Below are 23,594 nucleotides of genomic sequence, written 5' to 3'. Positions count from 1 at the left end.
CCCGTATACATTTCTGGACAGTGTCAAATACGTCCCAGGAGGTACGCTTTTTGTAGTTTTTGTTTTCGCAAATCACTAGAGGTCGCTGTGTACACTTTTTCAGATCTCAAATTTCTGCCATTTACAAGCTTAAATTCACCACTTAAATCCACCATCGCTGTCGACTGACTGGCTGAACAACTGAACAATGCCCCCATCCACCCCTTCCCTAAACCCAAACAAAAGTGTTTTCAAAAGCAACCCAGAAAAAGAAAAGCTCTTGCGGCTGCCTGATTTTTACCATTTTTTCAGGTCTTACCACGTTCTTACCCCTGTCATCGCAGTCAACTACTCTCTGCATCTCAAAATTGCCGACGTACATGGGGAGCTACAGAGCACACTGGTTAACAGAGGAAAAGCCGTCCACACGGAAATAAGCAGTCAGCTGGTAGCATGAAAAGAAGCAGAAGCCGTTAGCAGCATTATATCGCCCTGTACCGTTCATTTTAAAGACAAAATGCAGCCACTCTCCAGAAATGTATGCAGGGGTACATTTTCACAATGTGCCTGTGTTGGAAAATATTGAGAACATCTCATTTAAAGTTTTCTATATGAAGTGCCAAGCAATGCACATTTCTAATCAAAGAAATTGAGTTTTGTTATATTTATAGTCAGATATTTAAAAAATATCTTCATGGACAATGATATTTACTTAATATTATAACAATTTTTGGCATAAAAGAAAAATAATTCTGATCATTTTGAATACAGTGTATTTTTACCTGTGACTGCAACAAAAGACCAGGATCCTGTGGTCTAGGATCTCATATTAACATTTAGGACATAATTTACCAACAGCTTCCACCAGCACAAACCCTGTTCCATCATTAATTGATGATTGACTAAAATTAGCTTTGAAAATATCTGGACAGATATTTTTGCAGCTTATCTTATTCCATATGCATTTGTTGGAGTATAATTTTCAAGTGCAGGATCAATCCAGACTGCAATCAGTAGAAATAAACAAAACAATATAAACCGAGCTTCATTATTAGTTTCATTATACTCCCTAGCCTTGTCTTTTTTTGGAATTGGAGAAAATGTATTACAAAGCAGAAGGGCAGTGTGTGTGTGTGTGTGTGTGTGTGTGTGTGTGTGTGTGTGTGTGTGTGTGTGTGTGTGTGTGTGTGTGTGTGTGTGTGTGTGTGTGTGTGTGTGTGTGTGTGTGTGTGTCTGTGTGGTGTGTGCGTGTGTTTCTCTGTGTTTGCTCTGGCTGCTCTTCTTTGTGTTTACTGTAAGAGCTTGCGTGCCGTTCTTTGATGGCTTGCGTTCTTTGATGGCTGAACTTCCGCTGTGTGTTCATTAGTTCTTTAGGAGCTCTCAGTAAACACTGCCAAACACCCACTGGCTAACGTCATCAACATTCCTCTGCATTAATACCAGTCAAGCTTAATCACTAGCAAATCTCCAGCAAGACTTTAATTGCTAGTTACTTAGTCTTTCCAATTCATTTAGGAAATTATAAGGGACAAGAGGCAGCCTTCAACTGATGTGAATTCTGTTTTTATTTTATTATACTAACTATCATTTGTACTGTGTTAGTACTGTTTCCCAGTATTTTACTTTACTCCTAACAAAAGCACTGCTCTTTGTGAGGAAATGGACACTATAAATGACATTGACTATAAAAGAGAAAGAGTAAAGTACAAAATTGTGTTTCAAAAATAAACTGGTAGCATTTCAGAAGTAAAATACACTTGTCCAGTTAATATAAGAGCTGTAGGACTGTTTTTCAAAGATAGAGAAGCAGCATTTATGTGATATAGAAAAATATTTCAAGGAGAGAAGTATTTCTTATTCCTAAGAAAGTACTTTGAAGACAGAGTGGACATATTTCTAAAGTGCAAGACAGTTTCCAGAGATTAAGTGACTGACTTTGCACCATATACAGAGATAGCAGAGAATTTAAGGTAAAAGTAATTTTTGAAGTATTAAAATATTTAATTAATTAATTTTTTGGCAGTATTTATGAGGGATAATACAATATTTCAGTCATCCAGGTTGGGGGCTGAGCGTTAAGCTAACGACCCACATCATAAAAATAAGATGTTATGAAACACCAATATTGTGCGGCTAGATATCAACTTTGATATAAAAAATGGCCCTGGGAGTAAATAAGTAAGTAGTGGGATTATGATGTATATGGGAGTATTTCAAAGACAAAGTGGCAGTTAAACTGGAAACTTTATTTATATTTTGCCTGTTTATGACCAAAAAAGTATCAAAATCAGAAAACAGGTTTTAAAGTGGTATTTTTGAAAACCCCACTTACTTTGTCGTGTCCTTGTAAACACCTGATAACAAGTCTTTGAAAACGATGATGTCATGCACATGCATAGTACATGTTGAGAGAGGTGAAGATTAAAAGCAAGCGCAAACAAACACAACAATAGCAGAGTTCGTGGCAAGTGTTTTTTGTTGCTAAAGTGTTTACTAACACTTCATCAAAAAAGTGTGGATTTCTTCACATTATAACCAACAGCGGAGACACATCTTGAACACACAGGAAATTCTATATACATATCAGTGCCGAGATATATGGTCACTTCTCTACATATATTGTTTACCATAGACAGTACTGAATACTGGCCTGACAGATGTAATGCTGCATTTTGGTCATTTTCACAAATATTTTGGAAACATTGTCATGTAAATGTGAATTCACAGGCTCATTGTGTCAAAAGTAGACAAAAGTAGAACAAAAACAACCCAGAGGGGGAAAACATAACTTAAAAAGACAAACTAGACTAGAGTAGACTGGGCTGGGCTAGGCGTGTTTACATGAAACAAAACACTAAAGCATGCAGCGCATGTAAACATGAACAATGAATAAAAACCCTTACCATGCATTAACAAACGTGCATGTTTCATCCCAGCACCAACCGAAACCAACTAGACTGAGATGCTAAGAATGAAACAGCATGCCACAAACAGAACAAACGCAAACACCAGGATGAGAGTGCACATCCCGAGCATGCCCGGACCTCGCATGCCCATGTCAAGCGGGAGCATGCACGACCCGAGAGCAGGCACGATGGCGCTCATACAATAAACGAAGACAGACAAGAACAGAATAAGAGTTCTCGACCTAAAAAACTTGAGCTGAGAACAACATACAAGATAGGACAGGACTAGTGACAGGACTCTGCCACCAAAACAGGAATTGACAAGACTGAAGTGGCAGAATCCTGACACATTGGAGATGAGAACTGAGAAATACTGTATGAGAAATATGCTTGCAGTTTGTGTTTTCACAAATCCACTAAAGGCCGCTGTGTACATTTATGACAATCTCAAATACGTTACTCTTTTCTAACAGATGCCATTTTTTGTAAAGCCACCAGAGGCCGCTGTGTACATTTCAGCCAATCTCAATGTCCTTCTTGTGCGCCTCCATGAGAGAAGCCAGTCTGACCCTCACACCCCTTCCCTAAGCCCAACCGACAGCAAATTAGAAGAGAAAGACCATCACAGCCGAACCACAATTTCACATGGCTTTATTTTTGGGGTTTCATTTTATCTGGTTTCTGGTTCAGTCCTTCGCTCTGATCTGCATTCCAAGTCTGAGTCTAGCGTTCGTGTTGAGCTACCAGGCAAACCAGTCACACTGGAAAAGCCATCTATACGGAGGTAAGCAGTCAGTGGTACTCCCCCATAGCATTCATTTTACACACAAAATAAAGAGATATGTCACCCGCTTTGAATGTTATCACTCGATTGAGTGGCCATTATCAGTGGTTATCAGCTGATAGATAGATATGGGCAAGTAGAGGCCTTCTGCACCTACTGGTAGGCTCAGAAGGCTGTAACCACATGGTAAATCAGCTATACTAATAGAGAAGACTCAAAATCCAGTTTTTACATTACTGTGACGGTTGGGTTTAGTGGTGCAACGGATCACCAACCTCACAGTTTAGATCACACTATGGTTTTTGAGTCATGGATTGGACCATTTTTCAGATCAGCAAAAAAGGGAGGAGACAATGTCATTTGCTTTTTATTTATACAAAAATATTACAACAAAAACCATAGTTTTTAGCAAACATAACTTAGAACCTGCAATTTTTTCTAAAAATAAAAATCAAGAAAGAACCAGCTAAAAAAAGTGAAAATATTCAAAAGCAAAAATGATCTTTGCTACTGTTGCTGATAATGCTGAATATAGAAATCTAACATCTAATAACAGATATTTATTTTTAATTAATGATTCAAAAATTCACACATAAATCTTCATGTTTCATTACATGTGCATCATGTTTGAAAACCTATTCAGTGACATAATTTTGATGGTGGTTTATCGCCACCCATTGGTTACACAATGTAACTGCTACAAAATGTACCAGCGTCAAGTTCCATTAAACAGTGATTTTGATCTTTACAATAAACACCAGTGTTTACATCTGAGCTATAAACTGTTCTCCCAGTACTTCTGTGTCATTTAATTGTTTGAAACTAACTGACAAAGTGTAAAAACTGAATCTCTCTCAATCAAACACAGATTTGAATGCAGCGATTTGAAGGATTAATAAACATATGCAAATCATTATCATTTATCATTCAATTAAGAATTAAGATCACAATCTTTTAATGTTTAATTGTGCAGCTTTACACTGAATGCATTTATGCAGGCTAAACAAACAGTGACAGAAAACATCTTTAAGTAATAGCCTAAGAAAGCTTTTAGGTAGGTCCCACCACACCTTTTTCTGTCATCATTATATTTTACAGGGAAGCCAAAATGCTTTCATACGCATGATTTGAATGATGCAGGAGGCGATCTCTCTAAAATCGTTATAAAGGTTGTATTAACCTACGAATTCAAAAAAAGTTATTAATCTGCAGGTCACGTGCGTTCTGAACTGTGGGTTGTAATCTGTACGAAACACAGATCAGCTGTAGTCCATTACACCCCTAGTTGGATTTAGGGTTGGGGTAGGGGTAGACGTTAATAAAATACAATTAATGAAAAAAAAAATTATAAATAATATAAATAAATCTTGCCAACTTCCAGCCGCAGCCCTATGTGGTCTATAGCTGTTAAACTGTGGATGGATGGAAACAGCCTTCTGAGCCTACTAATAGGCCCTACTGGCCCATATCTATCAGCTAATAACCAATGATAATGCCCATTCAATCGAGTGATAACATTCAAATTGCTCGCCAACACATATTTCACGGTTCTCAAAAATGTAACCCTGGACACATTTTCCCAATGAGCCTGTGTTGCGAATTTCAGTGATATAGAACAGTATTTAGTAAGCAGCAGTATTACAGAGACTTAAGGTCAGGATTGTTAAAGTTATATTTAAAGTTGTATAGTGAGTTGGAGAGGTAGGATAGCATCCATTTAAAGAGATAATCGGACTTTTTGAAGTGTAAAGGAGCAGTAGTGCTTCTAGTGTAACCCTATTAAGCCTATACTTGCAGTAAGGCTTTTTTAACCCAGTTAGTGTTTCACAGTACAGCGGCTGCATCTTAAACATTTAGAGAGCGACAGAGAAAGAGAGAGAGAGAGGCGTCTCCGTTCCATTCATTTAATTAGTCCCACTGGAATTTTTGCAGATGGTGACATCATCACATGCAGACATTTCTGTTTTATTCCCCCCCCACCAAGTACAGTGTATGTCCACATCAAACCTCTCTCGCTCTCTTGCTCTGTGTTTTTCTCTCTCTGTCATTCAACCATGCTCTAATGGTCCTGTCCTCACTCGGTTGACCAAGACTCAAACAATCATGCCATGTCAGAGAGCTCACATCATTTCGAGCAACATTTTAAGTTCAAACACAAGCTACAAACCTACACACAAAAAACAAACACACACACGCACACACATCTCCATTCAACTTTTGCATTGTAGACCTCATTATGACCGACAGACCAAAAGGCATCAAAGAATTTTCACCCATCACCTACAGCCTCTTTCATCTTCCTTTCCTCCTTCTATTCAGACAGGTTTTCCAGTGCTGTAACAAATGCTGCAGGCTGGTAGCTGCGCTGCTTTGTGCACTATAAAATTAATGTGTTTGTAGTTCCACTGTTCTCCTTCCACTCTCTCTTTCTCTCTCTTCCCCTCAAGCAACAATCTGCATATCTGAACACAACGCTGCATAAGAATGTCTAAAGATATTAATGAATGAGCGCTCACATGAGTGTTTTTTATATCTATCAGCAGTTATTGCAATCGATGAACATTGTGCATGTTGAGAGACTCTGGGGACAAATGTGCAGTAATCAATACTGACACATCAGGTCATCCTGGTTAATAAAAATTCATTTAGAAGTGACCTGCCTGGTTAAATATTTAGTAGTTCAGGTTTTTATACCTGACCTGACAATGTTTTTAATCTTCACAAAGATACATAAATTCCAAATCAGTGGTATAGGGTAAACTGAGGGTTCATCAAGCCTGGAGATAAACAAACAAAAGTATTTCAGGGCAGTCAAAGTTAATGCTAATTTATTTATTTAAATTGATTTACATATGTAAAACTGACTGATTAGAATAATTTATAATAATTTGTATGTTTGTTTTAAGAATACAATTATCTTGGTCAATATTATGTTACAGCCCATAAACCTTTAGGCTCGTTTAGCAACACAAAATAAGCTAAGTAAAAGGGTAAATACCCAACAGTATGAATGAGTCCCAACAACTGATGTGATGTTCACATCACTGTCTCACTGCCCATTTATCTGGAATCCTTGATGATGTCACACAATTTTCACCGCCACCTTTTAAATTCAAAGTTGTAGCTAAGACCCATACACTGTACCACTGTAACTAATAAAATGAAGTGCAATTAACTTATTTATGAATCAGATTATGAATCAGTTTGGTCACCTTACAATATTTAAACAAGTAATCCCAACTTTTTAGCACAATAAGTTGTTAAAATAAATAGATTCAAGTATTCTTGACTTACAATAATATGTATTTACAACTTTTGAGTGGTCATGTGTCAAAAGCATGTTAATAATAAAGAATGGTGACGAGGGAACTGAAGAAACAGGTGACGCAGTGGGTAGCGCTGTGGCCTCACAGCAAGAAGGTTGCTGGTTCGAGCCCCAACTGGTTCAGTTGGCATTTCTGTGTGAAGTTATAAGTGAATTGGGTAAGCTTAATTGTCTGTAGTGTATGTGTGTATGTGCTGGTCCTCTAGGTTGGGGGTTGAGCATTGGATTAATGACCCACCTTGAAAAAATTTGATATTACGAAACACCAACATGGTGTGGCTAAAAATCTACTTCGATATAAACGGCCCTGGGAGCAAGTAAACAAGGTATTGGTTTTTGTCTTTACCTAAATGGTTTAGTTCAGCTTACTTGATCATTTTAAGGCAATCGGTTTCCTAATATTTTCCTAGTGAACACTTATAAGAAGTTAATTATTATTTTATTTATTTAATTTAATTATTTTTAATTATTATTTTGAGTCAACAGTACTGAAGTTTACTTTATTAAGAAGTTGTAAATACTAACTGTTTTAAGTAATGCTCACCTAAAAATAATTCACTACATTACTTAAATTTTAAGGCAATCGGTTTCCTCAGTTTTTCTCAGTAAGGTCAACTTATTACATTTCACAGTGTAACTAAGACAACACAATAGCAGTAAATGTTTTTAATAATTCTTAAAGGTGTTTTATTACATTGTTATACTAACTTGTCTTAATTACAATATAGTATTTAGAGCAGTGTTAGATTTGAATAGACAATTTCAACATGCATTTCCTGCTTATTATCAAACTATTTCATAACTGTAACAAGAGGTAATTCAATCATAACCTAACATTAAAATAAAGCTATCATAACTTTATTTATCAATATATGGCTCTTTTTGGATTCTCGGAAGTGATAGAAATTAAAAATGTAAAACAGGAAATACGTTGAGACCATTCTTTTTGTTTACAGCACTCAAAATGGTCTATAAACATAATTTATTTAATACATAATTATAACATTTTCTCTTTTCTTTTGACTTGCAGTTTTTGTCATTTTTATCATTTCTGTATTCAAATTTCTATACAGTTTTTAATTAGTTTTGGTTTAGTTTTTAGTTATTCTATTTTAAATGATAATAATTGAAGGAAAATTTTAATTGAGGAAACTAGCTGGAATAAAAAGTCACTATACCCTTTTAGGCAGTATATTATCTAAATCATTTCTAAATTATCACAATATAATTCTTAAGTAAATATTCTCAGAATTCTTAACATTTCTTTGGTACCATTGACATATTTTTATCAAGTTATAAGAATGTTTTTAGATTCCTGGTTTGTTTCAGTTTACTATGATAACCATAGTATAATGCTTCACAAACTATATATTTAAAAAATATATATATATATAATTCCATGAACCCTATACATTAAATCCACCTATAAATACTTTTGCTGACAACAATGACAAACAACAGCATTTAATGTAAAATTTTACTAATACAACAGCTGCTTATTAAGGTCATTATCATAACTTCACCCAACATAGACTCATTATGAAAACAAACCTCATGTATACATTTTTGGAGATTGCAAATTATGTAGCCAGAAGTACGTACTGTATGGCTGCATTTAGTCTTTAAAACGAATGCTACGGGGCGGTGTGATGCCGTTACTTTCTGTGCTTACCAGCTGACTGCTTACCACCATATGGACGGCTTTCCCATTGTTACCAGTTTGTCCAGTGGCTCGCCACATACGTCAGTGGACTTGAGACGCAGAGTGGAGTTGACCGTGGCGACGGGGCTTGACTCTAGCAAAGAACGGTTCCAGAAAGCAGGTAAGACAAAAACAAAAGCCCAAAAATTAAATAAACAAGTAAATAACAGGATGAGAATGCAGTAAAATCTAAAAACGTGGTAAAAATCAGCCTGCCGACGGGGCTTTTCTTTTTCTGGATTGCTTTTGAAAACATGGTAGGTTGGGTTTAGAGTAGTGGTTGGGCAAGTAATTGAGGAAATCGGTTGGGTTTAGGGAAGGAGGGTGGGTCAGTTCATCGGTCAGTCAGTCAGTCACTCAGTAGCGGCCTCTGGAGGATTTACATTTCAGGCATGAATGGTACTCGCAAGAGAAATTTGAGATCTGAAAAAGAATACAGCGGCCTCTGATAGATTTGCGAAAACAATTTGGTATTTGGTAGTCTTCAGAAATGTATGTAGGGGTACGTTTTCAGAATGAGCCTGGATTGACTTCACCATCTATACAGTACATAATGTTTCTTTGGTGGCATTTAAATCAGCAGAATTCAACATTACCACATCCCCCCAAAAACAGTAAGCATTAGCTTTATATTTAGCAAAACAAATCAACAGTGATCCAGAAAGAGCAAGTCAGCTTCCCAAAAACACTCTCTCACAGCAGCAACATCTTTTTCCAGCTGAACCCAGAACAGAAGAGAGATTCAGGAGAGATTGTCTCTGTGTCTCAAAATAGTAAAAGAAGAATCTGCTGGCATTTCTCTTAAAAAGAAGAAGCTTTTATGAGACTCCTGGGTCTTTATCAGTGTGTGTGTGTAATCTGTGTAACCCCTACACTAAAATGCTATGTCTCGCTTGTGAGCTGATAAGATCAGTTAGTGTGTATCGGTTTACTCAAATGGCCACAAATCATGTCTGACACATTGCTGGATTTCAGACTGAAAGGCAGATATTGTGAGGAAGGGGGTGGAGGATATATCAATCTATCTACTGTATATATTTATTTATTTATTCATTATTATTTTTTCCTTTCAATATTTTTATTTTTCGTCTGATAGGTGTTTGTGGCCAGTGTGGCCGGCAGAGACAGCACTGGTGAAAATAATGACCATGAGTTGGCATCCGCTCTGTGTCATGTGACAGATTCTGTCAGGTAACGGGCATCTGATGAAGATCTGAGTTAGGAAAGGGAGCCTCGCTTTCTGTGCCAATGGACCGAACAGGTGGTCAAACCTGGCCAGCAATAAAAATGATGGTTTACATCAGCCATTTAATCCCACCCACACACACCTGATCTCAATCACACACTGGCACCGCAAATGACAACCAATTAAGAATGAGAAAAGTGCTGCCAGGACACCAGACAGGAGGGCAGAGCCGAAGGAAGAGGAAAGAAGATCTTGGAGAGCAGAACGGAGGACTTACTAATGAAGTCTCGCTTCGAGAAATACTCATTAGGACTCAACGTGTCAGGCAGTATACTTGAAACAAGCACAGCAAGTTATAGCGAACAAAATAAACATGAATGATTACAAATAACATGAATGCAGACAGACAGACAGGCAGAGAGACAGACAGACAGACAGACAGACAGACAGACAGACAGACAGACAGACAGACAGACAGACAGATAGATAGATAGATAGATAGATAGATAGATAGATAGATAGATAGATAGATAGATAGATAGATAGATAGATAGACAAACAGACACACAAGCAGGCAGACAGACAGACAGACAGACAGATAGATGGATGGATAGATTATTGTACAGTAAAAATGGGTATTTTGCCAATGTTGCTACAATAAAATAAAATAAAGGGCTGCACGGTGGCGCGAAGTTTGCTGGTTTGAGTCTCGGCTGGGTCAGTGTGGAGTTTGCATGTTCTCCCTGTGTTCGTGTGGGTTTCCTCCGGGTGCTCCGGTTTCCCCCACAAGTCCAAAGACATGTGGTTTCGGTGAATTGGGTAGACTATATTGTCCGTAGTGTATGTGTGTGAATTGGTGTGTGTGGGTGTTTCCCGGTGATGGGTTGCAGCTGGATGGGCATCCGCTGGGTAAAACACATGCTGGATAAGTTGGCAGTTCATTCCGCTGTGGCAACCCCGATTATTAAAGGGATTAAGCCGAAAAAAAAAATTTCTTGCCGGCTTAGGGCCTTTATTAATTAGGGGTCGCCACAGCGGAATGAACCGCCAACTTATCCAAACAAATGCACACAAAATGCACAAATACAGTACTTCTCAAAGTAAAATGTATAATATAATGAAAGCAAACTCATAAATTACCAAAAACTACAACTGTACTTGAAAATACCCCCACCCCAATCCCCCCACCCTCATTGCGATTTTTTTCTGTGATATACGCTACTGGTCAAAAGTTTGGGGTCAGTATGATTTTTAAATGTTTTAAAGTGAGTTTATCTTGCTCACAAAGGTTTTCAGCTTCATTACTCCAGTCTTCAAATATATATATATTTATATATATATTATTCTTTATGGCGACAGGGTGGATCAGTGTTAGCACTGTTGTTGCCAGTAAGTTGGCAGTTCATTCTGCTGTGGCGACACCTGATGAATAAAGGGACTATGCCGAAGAAAAATGAACGAATGAATGAATGAAAGATTATTAAACTTCCAATTGGTAAAACATCTTGTGCCTTAATACTTACATCTCTCTCAGGCCTTAAAACATGCAAATGATACAATTTCACTCCATTATGGTTTAACTCTGCAATCATTCCACAAATCCACAAAAACAAGACTCTAGCTCAAATATAATCCCAACTCAACACTGCATATCTATGTGATGTGACTATTGCGGATGCACATACTGAGATATCCATGCTGAAACGATATATTGTGCAGCCCCTCTAGTTTGTACAGTATATTAAACACTTTTATGTGTTCCACAGAACAAGAAAAGGCAGGCAATTTTGCATTATAGCAAGCTCTACAGCCCTGTGTACACCATAAGCATAACGATTCATATTTACCTGTCATGACACAGTCATGAAAGCTGTAGGCACACAATATGCAAAAGTCACAACCTCCAAAAGTTTGCAGTTTTAAACTCTCTCCAAACTCTTTCCATCTCTCAGTTCATGTGTACACGTGTGTGTGTGTATTTGTGTATGCGTGATGGAGCTGCTTCACTGATGCAGCACAGCTAAGCGCTGATATTCTCCAACCCAGTGTGAGGAGTTTTACACAAATGAAGACTCTGCGCGGGATAAAAAAGTATAAAACAAGATCAAAGTCAAGCAGCACGGTGCATCTGCAGCCTTTATATTCATCTTTCAGGATTTACAGCAAGAGAAAAGTCCCTCCAACACTTTGAACCAAAGCAGCTCGAGCAGGATTGGTTCCGGCACACGTTTGGGAATTTAGGAAATATATCTGAAATGCAAATAGCGCAGCGTGGAAGTCTTTGAAAAACAATCAGCGTGTGGAGACTGAGGGAAGAGGTGGAGAGAGACCACCGATATCAGGTTTACTCAGAAACCCCTCAGCCTGCCCCCAAACTGCCTCTAATCCACTTTAAATCCACACTCTGTTCGAAAAGAGTCCCATGGATTCAAATAGGATTGACCAAGTGCTACTTTGAACTCTGTTTGTGTCTTGCAAGTCAAAATGCCTCCTAGAGGAATTCTCCAGCAGTAATCACCTCGCTTTCTCTCTTTTACGTCTATATCTTTCTCTCATCCCTTTTTCTTTTTTAGCATTGCAGCTATCTGAGGAGAAATTGGTATTTGCCAACCCTGCTTGTTAGTGACAATCTTGATTTTTCACAGTCAGTTTTGATGATTTTTTTATAAGCAAATTGGCCGATTCTGATTTCTTTCAACCAATTTTACTTACTATTTTCATGTTATTATTTATTTCTTTATTTTGATTTCACTTTATCTTTGTGAAATTCTGCTACTTAAAAACATAACTATACAAACAGTATGTGTATCTCCAACACAATCTCACAGCAATTCGTAACTTTTTGATTTAGTGGCTAATTTGTATGAATTTGTACGATCTAATTCGTACATTTTCATACGATTTGCTCATCCCCCAATGACGGTTGGGTTTAGGGGTGGGGTTAGGTGCCACGCCTCCTTTTTAAAATCGTACAATTTCATACGACTGAACTCGTACGAATTCATACAAATTAGCCACTAAACTGACAAAACGTAAAATACTTACGTTTTCTCGTGAGATCAGGCTGGTTTCTCAGAACTGAGGCCAACGCAATACGCATGTCAATGCATGTCCGAAGATACAACACATAAAAGATTCACATGAACCACCTACCGATACTATACCATATGATTCAACCCTATAATAATGAAGTACGATCTGATTTCGATTCAGTTCAACACAATGCGTTTAAATGCAATATTATGCGAAGAAAAAATTATGATCACATTTTATTTTGTTAACTGTCAGGCTAAGCTCAGTTCCTCTAGCTGTGATACTCTAGCTGTGATCTTGCCTGCTGATTCTCTTAAATTGGCTACTTTTATAGACATGTAGATTTTTTTTTTGGTTTTATGACATTTTATACCTTACTTTTCCATAACTTTTTTAGTTAGCTAAAAAAAAGATCATCAGAACATTACAATACAAAACAGCTATTTAAAGCATTATATCAGGAAAAAAGTCAAAATCATTAAACAAAAAAAATAAAGTTGTGCTTTAGTTTTACAGTACAATTGTCATTGTTAATTTACAGTGCAAATGACTTTATAATTGATTTGATTAAAAACATGAACAAAATATTAACTTGCATATTTTCACAGGATATGTGCTCCTCTGTAAGTAAACTCTAAGTAAACATACTGTATTTTACTTAAATGTTGACTTAAATTAAGTAATTTAAATGATCATATGAGCCACAATCATTCATAAATAAATGTAAAATATATTGGTGCACTGTAAAAAATTGCTGTATAATTTACTGTATTACTGGCAGTTTTGGTTGCCAATAATACTGTAAAACTTACATGTGGACTGTAAATTAATAATTACAATTGTGTTGTAACACTACAAACTACTGTAAACTTTACAGTATTACTGGCACTTCTTACAGCATTACTGGCATTGCTTCACAAGCACACTGTAAATTTATAATTACAGCTGTCCTGCAGTTTAAAGCACAATTGTAATTGTTAATTTACAGTGTGCTTGTAAATTTTACAGCATTACTGGCAACCAAAATTGCCAGTAACACTGTAAATTTTACAGTATTTTTTTTACAGTGTAGCTTTAGGTAGAGCTTTATATTAATATACCGTTTTTGCTGTAAACATAAAACATAAAATGATCACCTACACATGAGCTGTAAAAGAACTACCAAACGCAAAAGTCTGTGCAAAGTTTTACAGTAATTAAATCTTCAAAAAAGAAAAAAATCACATAATTGGTTAGGTAAAATTGAATGAAGGTCAATATTAAATTTGTTACATTTAATTAAGGAAATGTTTTTATGTGATACTCTGTCATTCCTGTAATAGGGATGCACGATATATCAGTGTCCATACCATTATCTGCGGATAAATGCTATTTTTATCATTATCATTATCGGTCCAATATCAAAATTAGGCCGATGTCTTTAAGCCGATAGATTATGTAATAGATTAATAGTAATCTAATAGATTAATGTAATAGCCGATAGATTGTACAGAACTGCCTACAACATTACATTTTTGTACATATGTACATTAGTGTAACATGTTTTATTCAAGAACATTTGTGCTGGTTTCAATTAGTTCTTTAACTTTCATTGTATTTAAAATATTTTTGTTTGCTTGTTTGTTAATTAAATCCCATTTTGTTATTTATTTGTTTAATGAAACAATCAAGTTGCATGTTAATTTGCTATGGGAAGAAAGAAAATATTTTATTTTTAGGATGCTGATTTATGTGAAATCATGAGATATTCAGTTCATAAGTTTTTGAAATGAATTTTTACTGTATAAATATATAACATTTTGAAATATTTATATTTATCGGAATATCGGCCTCCAAATCTCCAAATCGCCCAAAAAAATCCACATCGGTGCATCCCTAGTCTGTACAGTATTTTTTTTTTGCCATCTGTGTTTCATCTATAGTGTTTCTAGCTTCTGTTAACATTCTGTTTATACACTATGTGCTAAAAAATGGCTTACAGCAATGTGGTTTGTGTGCAAGTCTGGAACAGAGATCAGCTGAATGAAAACCGGCACATCTCTACTGTTTACATCTGGTAAATGTGTATTTTAGGCCATCAGATTGCAAGAAGACACAAGAAGACATAAAATATCTTCATACAAACACTCTACATATGGTGCAAATTCACCCTGAGCATTTAAAGCCACTTAGTGAGAGTAAAGATGAAATGCAGTTTGCACTAAAGGTTTACGACGCCACTGAAGCAACAAAATGGCCAGTGAAAACCAGTGACGGTACTGAGCTTCAACATTGTGGTTCAAGAACAAACCCTAAAATGGAGGTTTTTTCAAGAACCAAAAAGCAACAACACGGGACTCTGGGTAGTTTTAAAAGTTAATGAGAGACTGTGTGGGGCTAGGTGCACGCGCGCTGAATCATTTATGCAAGAGCAGCTCAGTGTCTGTTTCTGGTGAGGAAAAAAAATACTCTGCATGCTGTTATGAATTATTGAGAACAGAAAGGAGCATCCCAGCGGGAGAGCATTCCAACTCTCACTGCACACAGGAGACGAGACGAGATGAGAGGAAATGAGAAAAGACGAGACAAGATGAGAGCAGGAGAGACAAGAGGAAATGAAAGGAAAAGAGACAAGAGGGAAGAGCAGATGAGAAGAAATTAGACAACATAAGATGAGAGGGAAAGAGAAAAGATGAGACAAGGTGAGAGGAAAAGAGACAAGAGGAAAAGAGATAATATAAGATGAGAAGAAAAGAGACAAACGACAAGATAAGACCAGAGGAAAACAGAGATGAAGTTAAAAGATACAAAAATGAAGGGGGAAATGAGAAAAGATGAGACAAGATGGGAGGAAAAGTGACAAGAGGCAAGATAAGACAAGAGGAAAAGAGAAAAAATACGATGAGAAGAAAAGAGACAAGAGAAGATGAGAGGAGAGGAGACAATAACCAAGATAAGACCAGAGAAGAACGGACAAGATAAGATGAATGGAAAAGAGACAAGAATAAGAGATGAGAAGAGACAAGAAGAGATGATAATAAAAGAGACAAAATGAGATCGGAGGAAAAGAGGCTAGATAAAATGAGAGGTAAAAAACAAAAAGAGATGAAAGGAAAAGACACAGAAATGATGGGGGAAATGAGAAAAGATGAGACAGGATGAGAGGAAAAGACACAAGAGGAGATGAGAGGAGAGGAAAGAGACAAGAAGCAAGATAAGACCGGAGGAAAACAGACAAGACACGATGAGGGGACATAAGACCAGAGTAAAAGGGACAAGATAAACGGTAAAAACACAAAAACAGATGAGAGAAAAAGATATAAAAATGATAAGGTGAATGAGAAAAGATGAGACGAGGTGAGAGCAAAAGTGACAAGAGGAGATGAGAAGAAAAGAGACAAGAGTCAAGAAAAGATCACAGGAAAACAGACAAGATGAGATGAGAAGAAAAAAGAGGTGATGAGGAGAAAGGAGAAGATGAGAGGAAAAGAGACTAGAAGAGATGAGAAGTAAAAACACAAAAATAGATGAAAGGGGAAAAAATACAAAAATGATGGAGGAAATGAAAAAAATATGAGACAAGATGAGATGAAAAGAGACATGGAGCAAGATAAGACATAAGGAAAAGAGAAAAGATTAGATGAGAAGAAAGTAGACAACATAAGATGAGAGGAAAAGAGACAAAAGGAGAAGAGAGGAATAGAGACATGGGGCAAGATAAGACAAGAGGAAAAGAGAAAAGATTAGATGAGAAGAAAGTAGACAACATAAGATGAGAGGAAAAGAGACAAAAGGAGAAGAGAGGAATAGAGACATGGGGCAAGATAAGACAAGAGGAAAAGAGAAAAGATTAGATGAGAAGAAAGTAGACAACATAAGATGAGAGGAAAAGAGACAAAAGGAGAAGAGAGGAATAGAGACATGGGGCAAGATAAGACAAGAGGAAAAGAGAAAAGATTAGATGAGAAGAAAGTAGACAACATAAGATGAGAGGAAAAGAGACAAAAGGAGAAGAGAGGAATAGAGACATGGGGCAAGATAAGACAAGAGGAAAAGAGAAAAGATAAGATGAGAAGAAAAGAGACAAGAGGAAAGACAAGACAAGAGACAAGATAAGACAAGAGGAAAAGAGAAAAGATAAGACTAGACGAAAAGAGACAACATGAGATGAGAGGAAACGAGACAAGAGGAGATGAGATGAAACGAGACAAGAGGAGATGAGAGGAAACGAGACAAGAGGAGATGAGAGGAAACGAGACAAGAGGAGATGAGAGGAAACGAGACAAAAGGTGATGAGAGGAAAAGAGACAAGAGGAGATGAGATGAAACGAGACAAGAGGAGATGAGAGGAAACGAGACAAGAGGAGATGAGAGGAAACGAGACAAAAGGTGATGAGAGGAAAAGAGAAAAGGAAGATGAGAGGAAACGAGACAAGAGGAGATGAGAGGAAACGAGACAAGAGGAGATGAGAGGAAAAGAGACAAGAGGAGATGAGAGGAAACGAGACAAGAGGAGATGAGAGGAAAAGAGACAAGAGGAGATGAGAGGAAAAGAGACAAGAGGAGATGAGAGGAAACGAGACAAGAGGAGATGAGAGGAAAAGAGACAAGAGGAGATGAGAGGAAAAGAGACAAGAGGAGATGAGAGGAAACGAGACAAGAGGAGATGAGAGGAAAAGAGACAAGAGGAGATGAGAGGAAAAGAGACAAGAGGAGATGAGAGGAAACGAGACAAGAGGAGATGAGAGGAAAAGAGACAAGAGGAGATGAGAGGAAACGAGACAAAAGGTGATGAGAGGAAAAGAGACAAGAGGAGATGAGATGAAACGAGACAAGAGGAGATGAGAGGAAACGAGACAAGAGGAGATGAGAGGAAACGAGACAAAAGGTGATGAGAGGAAAAGAGAAAAGGAAGATGAGAGGAAACGAGACAAGAGGAGATGAGAGGAAACGAGACAAGAGGAGATGAGAGGAAAAGAGACAAGAGGAGATGAGAGGAAACGAGACAAGAGGAGATGAGAGGAAAAGAGACAAGAGGAGATGAGAGGAAAAGAGACAAGAGGAGATGAGAGGAAACGAGACAAGAGGAGATGAGAGGAAAAGAGACAAGAGGAGATGAGAGGAAAAGAGACAAGAGGAGATGAGAGGAAACGAGACAAGAGGAGATGAGAGGAAAAGAGACAAGAGGAGATGAGAGGAAAAGAGACAAGAGGAGATGAGAGGAAAAGAGACAAGGAAGATAAGAGGAAACGAGACAAGAGGAGATGAGAGGAAACGAGACAAAAGGTGATGAGAGGAAAAGAGACAAGAGGAGATGAGAGGAAACGAGACAAAAGGTGATGAGAGGAAACGAGACAAGAGGAGATGAGAGGAAAAGAGACAAGAGGAGATGAGAGGAAAAGAGACAAGGAAGATGAGAGGAAACGAGACAAGAGGAGATGAGAGGAAAAGAGACAAGAGGAGATGAGAAGAAAAGAGACAAGAGGAGATGAGAGGAAAAGAGACAAGAGGAGATGAGAGGAAACGAGACAAAAGGAGATGAGAGGAAACGAGACAAGAGGAGATGAGAGGAAAAGAGACAAGAGGAGATGAGAGGAAAAGAGACAAGAGGAGATGAGAGGAAAAGAGACAAGGAAGATGAGAGGAAACGAGACAAGAGGAGATGAGAGGAAACGAGACAAGAGGAGATGAGAGGAAAAGAGACAAGAGGAGATGAGAGGAAAAGAGACAAGGAAGATGAGAGGAAACGAGACAAGAGGAGATGAGAGGAAACGAGAAAAAAGGTGATGAGAGGAAAAGAGAAAAGGAAGATGAGAGGAAACGAGACAAGAGGAGATGAGAGGAAACGAGACAAAAGGAGATGAGAGGAAAAGAGACAAGAGGAGATGAGAGGAAACGAGACAAGAGGAGATGAGAGGAAAAGAGACAAGAGGAGATGAGAGGAAAAGAGACAAGAGGAGATGAGAGGAAAAGAGACAAGGAAGATGAGAGGAAACGAGACAAGAGGAGATGAGAGGAAACGAGACAAAAGGTGATGAGAGGAAAAGAGAAAAGGAAGATGAGAGGAAACGAGACAAGAGGAGATGAGAGGAAACGAGACAAAAGGAGATGAGAGGAAAAGAGACAAGAGGAGATGAGAGGAAACGAGACAAGAGGAGATGAGAGGAAAAGAGACAAGAGGAGATGAGAGGAAAAGAGACAAGGAAGATGAGAGGAAACGAAACAAGAGGAGATGAGAGGAAAAGAGACAAGAGGAGATGAGAGGAAAAGAGACAAGAGGAGATGAGAGGAAAAGAGACAAGGAAGATGAGAGGAAACGAGACAAGAGGAGATGAGAGGAAACGAGACAAGAGGAGATGAGAGGAAACGAGACAAGAGGAGATGAGAGGAAAAGAGACAAGAGGAGATGAGAGGAAACGAGACAAAAAGAGATGAAAGGAAAAGAGACAAGGAAGATGAGAGGAAACGAGACAAGAGGAGATGAGAGGAAACGAGACAAGAGGAGATGAGAGGAAACGAGACAAGAGGAGATGAGAGGAAAAGAGACAAGAGGAGATGAGAGGAAACGAGACAAAAAGAGATGAAAGGAAAAGAGACAAGGTTCAAAATAAGAAGAGAGGAAGAGACAAAAAAGACTATTAAAGGAAAGAGCATAGATGGAATGAGATGAGATGTAAGGAAAAGAAATGAGATGACAGGAAAAGAGAAACAAGATGAGATTATTCATTCATTTATGTTCTTTTCAGCTTAGTCCCGTTATTAATCTGGGGTCGCCACAGCGGAATGAACCGCCAACTTATCCAGCATATGTTTTACGCAGCAAATGCTCTTTAAGCCGCAATCCAACACTAGGAAACACCCATACTCTTACATTCACACTCATACAGTACGGCCAATTTATCTTACCCAATTCACTTTAGCGCATGTCATTGGATTGTGGGGGACACCGGAGCACTCGGAGGAAACCCACGCAAACACAGGAAGAACATGCAAACTCTACACAGAAATGCTAACTGACCCAGCCAGGGCTCAAACCAGCAACCCTCTTGCTGTGAGGCAATCGTGCTACTCACTGCGCCACCATGACACCCTTAAAATTAGATTATGTGAAAGGAAAAAATGAGGAGACAAAAGGAAAAGAGAAAAGAGGAGATAAGAAGAAAAGAGACAAGAGGAGAGCAAAGGGGACAAGTGGAGATGAGATGAGACATTAAGGAAGTAGGCAAGACAATAGACAGAGGTAGGATTACATATGAGAGGAAACAAGGCAAGACAAAAGAAGAAAACATTAAAAGAAATGAGACGAGAGGACAGATGTAGATGAAGAACGAGGATTTATGTCAGGAGGAGACACAATGAGAGGAAATGAGATGAAAGGATAGGAAAGAAGAGGAGGACAGTGTGCAAATGAAAATAAGATGCAAGCGATGCAATGAGAAGAGATGAGGAGAGTGAACAAGCAGTTATTAAGACTGATTAAAAACATAAACCATCCCAATTTTTACATTTTTGAATAATGAAAAAGTCATTAAAAAGCTATAATCTTCACACAAGGTGCCTGATAAAACATGAGAGATCAAACAGTGATGTACAAGAGGCTTTAACCATATCTGTTTTGAAGGGATTTCTCTCTCTCTCTCTAACCCACATACAGTAACACTCCCTGTAATCAACCTCAGGAGGATTTCATGAACCATTTTTCTTGACAAGTACAAGTTTAGAAGCGAGCAGTACTGTTTCCTCCTTAATAAGCACTGCATCAGCACTAAAACACTTAGACAGTGCCAAAAGCACAAAACAAGTCCATGAAGCTGAATGAGTTTTTACTTCTTAGGTCACACAAGGTTCCCACACCCGTTCATCAATGTGTTTCCAGTGACATTTCTTTTCCATTCATTCATGTTGAATTGAAAAGGAATGTAAGCATCTAACACTAACAAACTGAAATATTTCAAACGATATCATAACTATATGAATGTATATTTACCCCCAGGTAAATTAGTTTGCATAGTAATTTTTAAATATAATTGTATATAAATGGTTTATATTTTAAAATATGCATATTTTATTTCATCAATATATGTATGATACTTGAGTGAGAACCCTTTTGCACATGGATTATCTCATACCTCACCATTTAAAAATGAAAATGTTCATATTCTCACTCAAAGTGCCCCTATTATGCTTTTTAAAGGTTCTTACTGTAACTGATGGGAGGTTAAACAACGGTGTTGGGGATCCACATGCAGTTTATTAAATAGAGAATGGTCAGACACTATTTGGTCAATCACAGCAGCAAACAGGTATATACATGGAAATCCAGAAGCATAGTCAAAGTCACAGGCAAGTGGTCAGTAAGCGGCAAAGATTCAACATATACCCTAAACTAGACAAGAATCAAAACTCGGCAAAGTGAATGTGAAAAAGAGATGTATATATAGTCCATGTAATCAGTGAGATAAGTTACTGTACAGCTGTGTTTGTGTGTGAATGTCCGGATTATTGTCAGCTGCTGCAGGAGTTGATGGTTGCAAAGAGTTCTGGGAGTTGTAGTTCGTTTGGAATACCAGAAGTAATCTCTAGTGGAGAAAACACTGCTGGTGATAACAACACTTACACTGTAAGTGTTCTGATGACTCAATTCAAAAATGTAAGGCAACTTGCTGTAGTTTGTAACTAAGAAGCTCTGCTCCATTTTATGTTCAAACCTTTTAGTGTACAAGTGACCTGTTACTGGGGTGGTACCCTTAAGGGTACAATTTTGTACCTCTGTTTAGAGGTACAAAGGTAGTTAGGTATTTCGTACCCAAATGAGCAATAAATAGGTACCTATAAAATGTACCTTCCAAATCTAAATCTGAATGTTTGTACCTTTATAGCCCATTTGAGTACAAAATTGTACCCTAAAAGACCAATTTGGGACCTTTAAAGGTACAATTATAATTTTGTTCCCTTAGTAACCAAATTTTATCCTCACTGTACCTATTTTTCGGACAGTGCTGATTGAACTTTTTTCAGTGTAGGTTTTTTGTTTGTTTGTTTTTCTTATACACATTTCACATTCTCAAAAAACCTCAATAGATTTAATTAAAAATTTGTTTCAATTGATAAACAAACTTTCTGTGAGTCTGTACTCTGCTCTAATTGGTCAGCAGCCCATTATGTTGTGATTGGTCTATCAATGAAAGTGTGCACTGCCATATCGTCACCACAGAATGATAAGGTTCTTTCTGACATTTTTGTCAAAATTGAGTTATTGACATATTCTTATTAAATGACAACTTATTAACATTATGGGATGTTTTTTATAAGTTGTTTACATTTTAAGATTTTTTTATTTTTATGTAAAAAAACAAATGTTACACACATACTGTTAAATATATGCAATGCAAAAACTTTGAAGCGTAATATCTCAAAATCATTCAGAATGCAGATAGAACCATTTAATTCCAAGGTGACGATATCTTAATTTGAGATCTGGAGGCTTTCTCATAACTACGCAATTACAGTCTATGCACTGTAGGACATATTGAAATGACCATATCTATTTGGAGCTGTTTCTGTTTCTGCCTGTATTTTTTGCTGGTGGGTCACTGCTAAATTATACATATACATATATAATTTATTTAATTTTTTTAATCAGTTACTCATCTAATTAGATCAGTTTTGGAAGTGATAATGGATTCTTTGATGACTCGTTTAGCAGTTAATTCTTTCAACTTTGCAAACCTTTTACATCCACAAACAGCTGCATCAAAGGTAATTTTTCAATAAAGCACTTTAGCTATTAGATGCACTTTAAAACCCAGTCAGCAGAGACAAAGAAACGAGCACAGCGCTTGTTTAACAGTATGCTCACATGCATACGAAAGATAGACTGAATCATTGAAGATGAAGTGCCCAGTGAAGAGGTGCTCGGGTACTTAAGAAACACTCTAGTGTTTGTGAATTCAATCATTACTTGATATTTTATTGTTGTGCCAATATACACTACACAACCCATATACTCTTGAAAATAAAAGTTCATCATTGGCACTAATGATTTCATGAAGAACCCTTCCATTTAAAAAAATGCATGAAAATTACAAAAAACAGGGTTATTTTGGGGTTGACAACCTTTATATTTAAGACTGTATATTGACAATACTCTTACCCATTTTATTATATGTTTTAAACATGTAAAGCCCTTGCAGAATGAGTTTTCTAGTTCTGCTTCTGGTTTAAGCATGATTGTAATTGGTCTGCTGTGCTGAAGGGGAGGTCGAGCTTTTTGATTGGCTGGTTATTTTTGCAAGGAATCTCTCATGAGCCTCACAAATGAGGTGACTGATTTTGCACTGCTTGAAAGATTGGAAATAAGAAAGCTTTATTTCAGACCAGTTGAGCTGCATAACTGTCTAATGTTAACATTTGTAAATAACAAACGTTATACTTTATTTAAATGTGAAAATCCGTAAACATTAACTACTGTGAATGAGATTATATTTCTTTTTTAGAAGTGTATGTTATAGTTTTTTATGCTGTGTTGGTCCTATTATTTCTAAATATTCAGTTCACATTTGGCTTTATTCAGTCCATAAATATGTGCTTTGCATATCTGGAACACTGAATAGATAGTAGGGAGTAAATATTTTAATGACATCTACAGAGAAATGTGTGTGGAGGTCAAAATGAGCATGAGAATGCACATGCACAAGCAC

At 37.3% G+C, this 23,594-nt stretch overlaps 1 protein-coding gene and 1 pseudogene across 1 annotated transcript in view; one reads left to right on the top strand and one right to left on the bottom strand.

Moving 5' to 3' along the window:
• The window catches only part of tafa3b (TAFA chemokine like family member 3b), a 168,562-nt gene that overhangs the window by 83,795 nt on the left and 61,173 nt on the right, over window positions 1–23,594 (bottom strand). The window lies entirely within an intron of this gene.
• On the top strand, window positions 17,262–19,229 carry LOC130234051 (trichohyalin-like; annotated as a pseudogene).

This window comes from Danio aesculapii, chromosome 8 (assembly GCF_903798145.1).
Source record: "Danio aesculapii chromosome 8, fDanAes4.1, whole genome shotgun sequence".
Classification (NCBI taxonomy): Eukaryota; Metazoa; Chordata; class Actinopteri; order Cypriniformes; family Danionidae; genus Danio; species Danio aesculapii.
The sequence above is the reverse complement of the archived record's forward strand: the minus strand, read 5'-3'. Positions and strand labels throughout refer to the sequence as shown.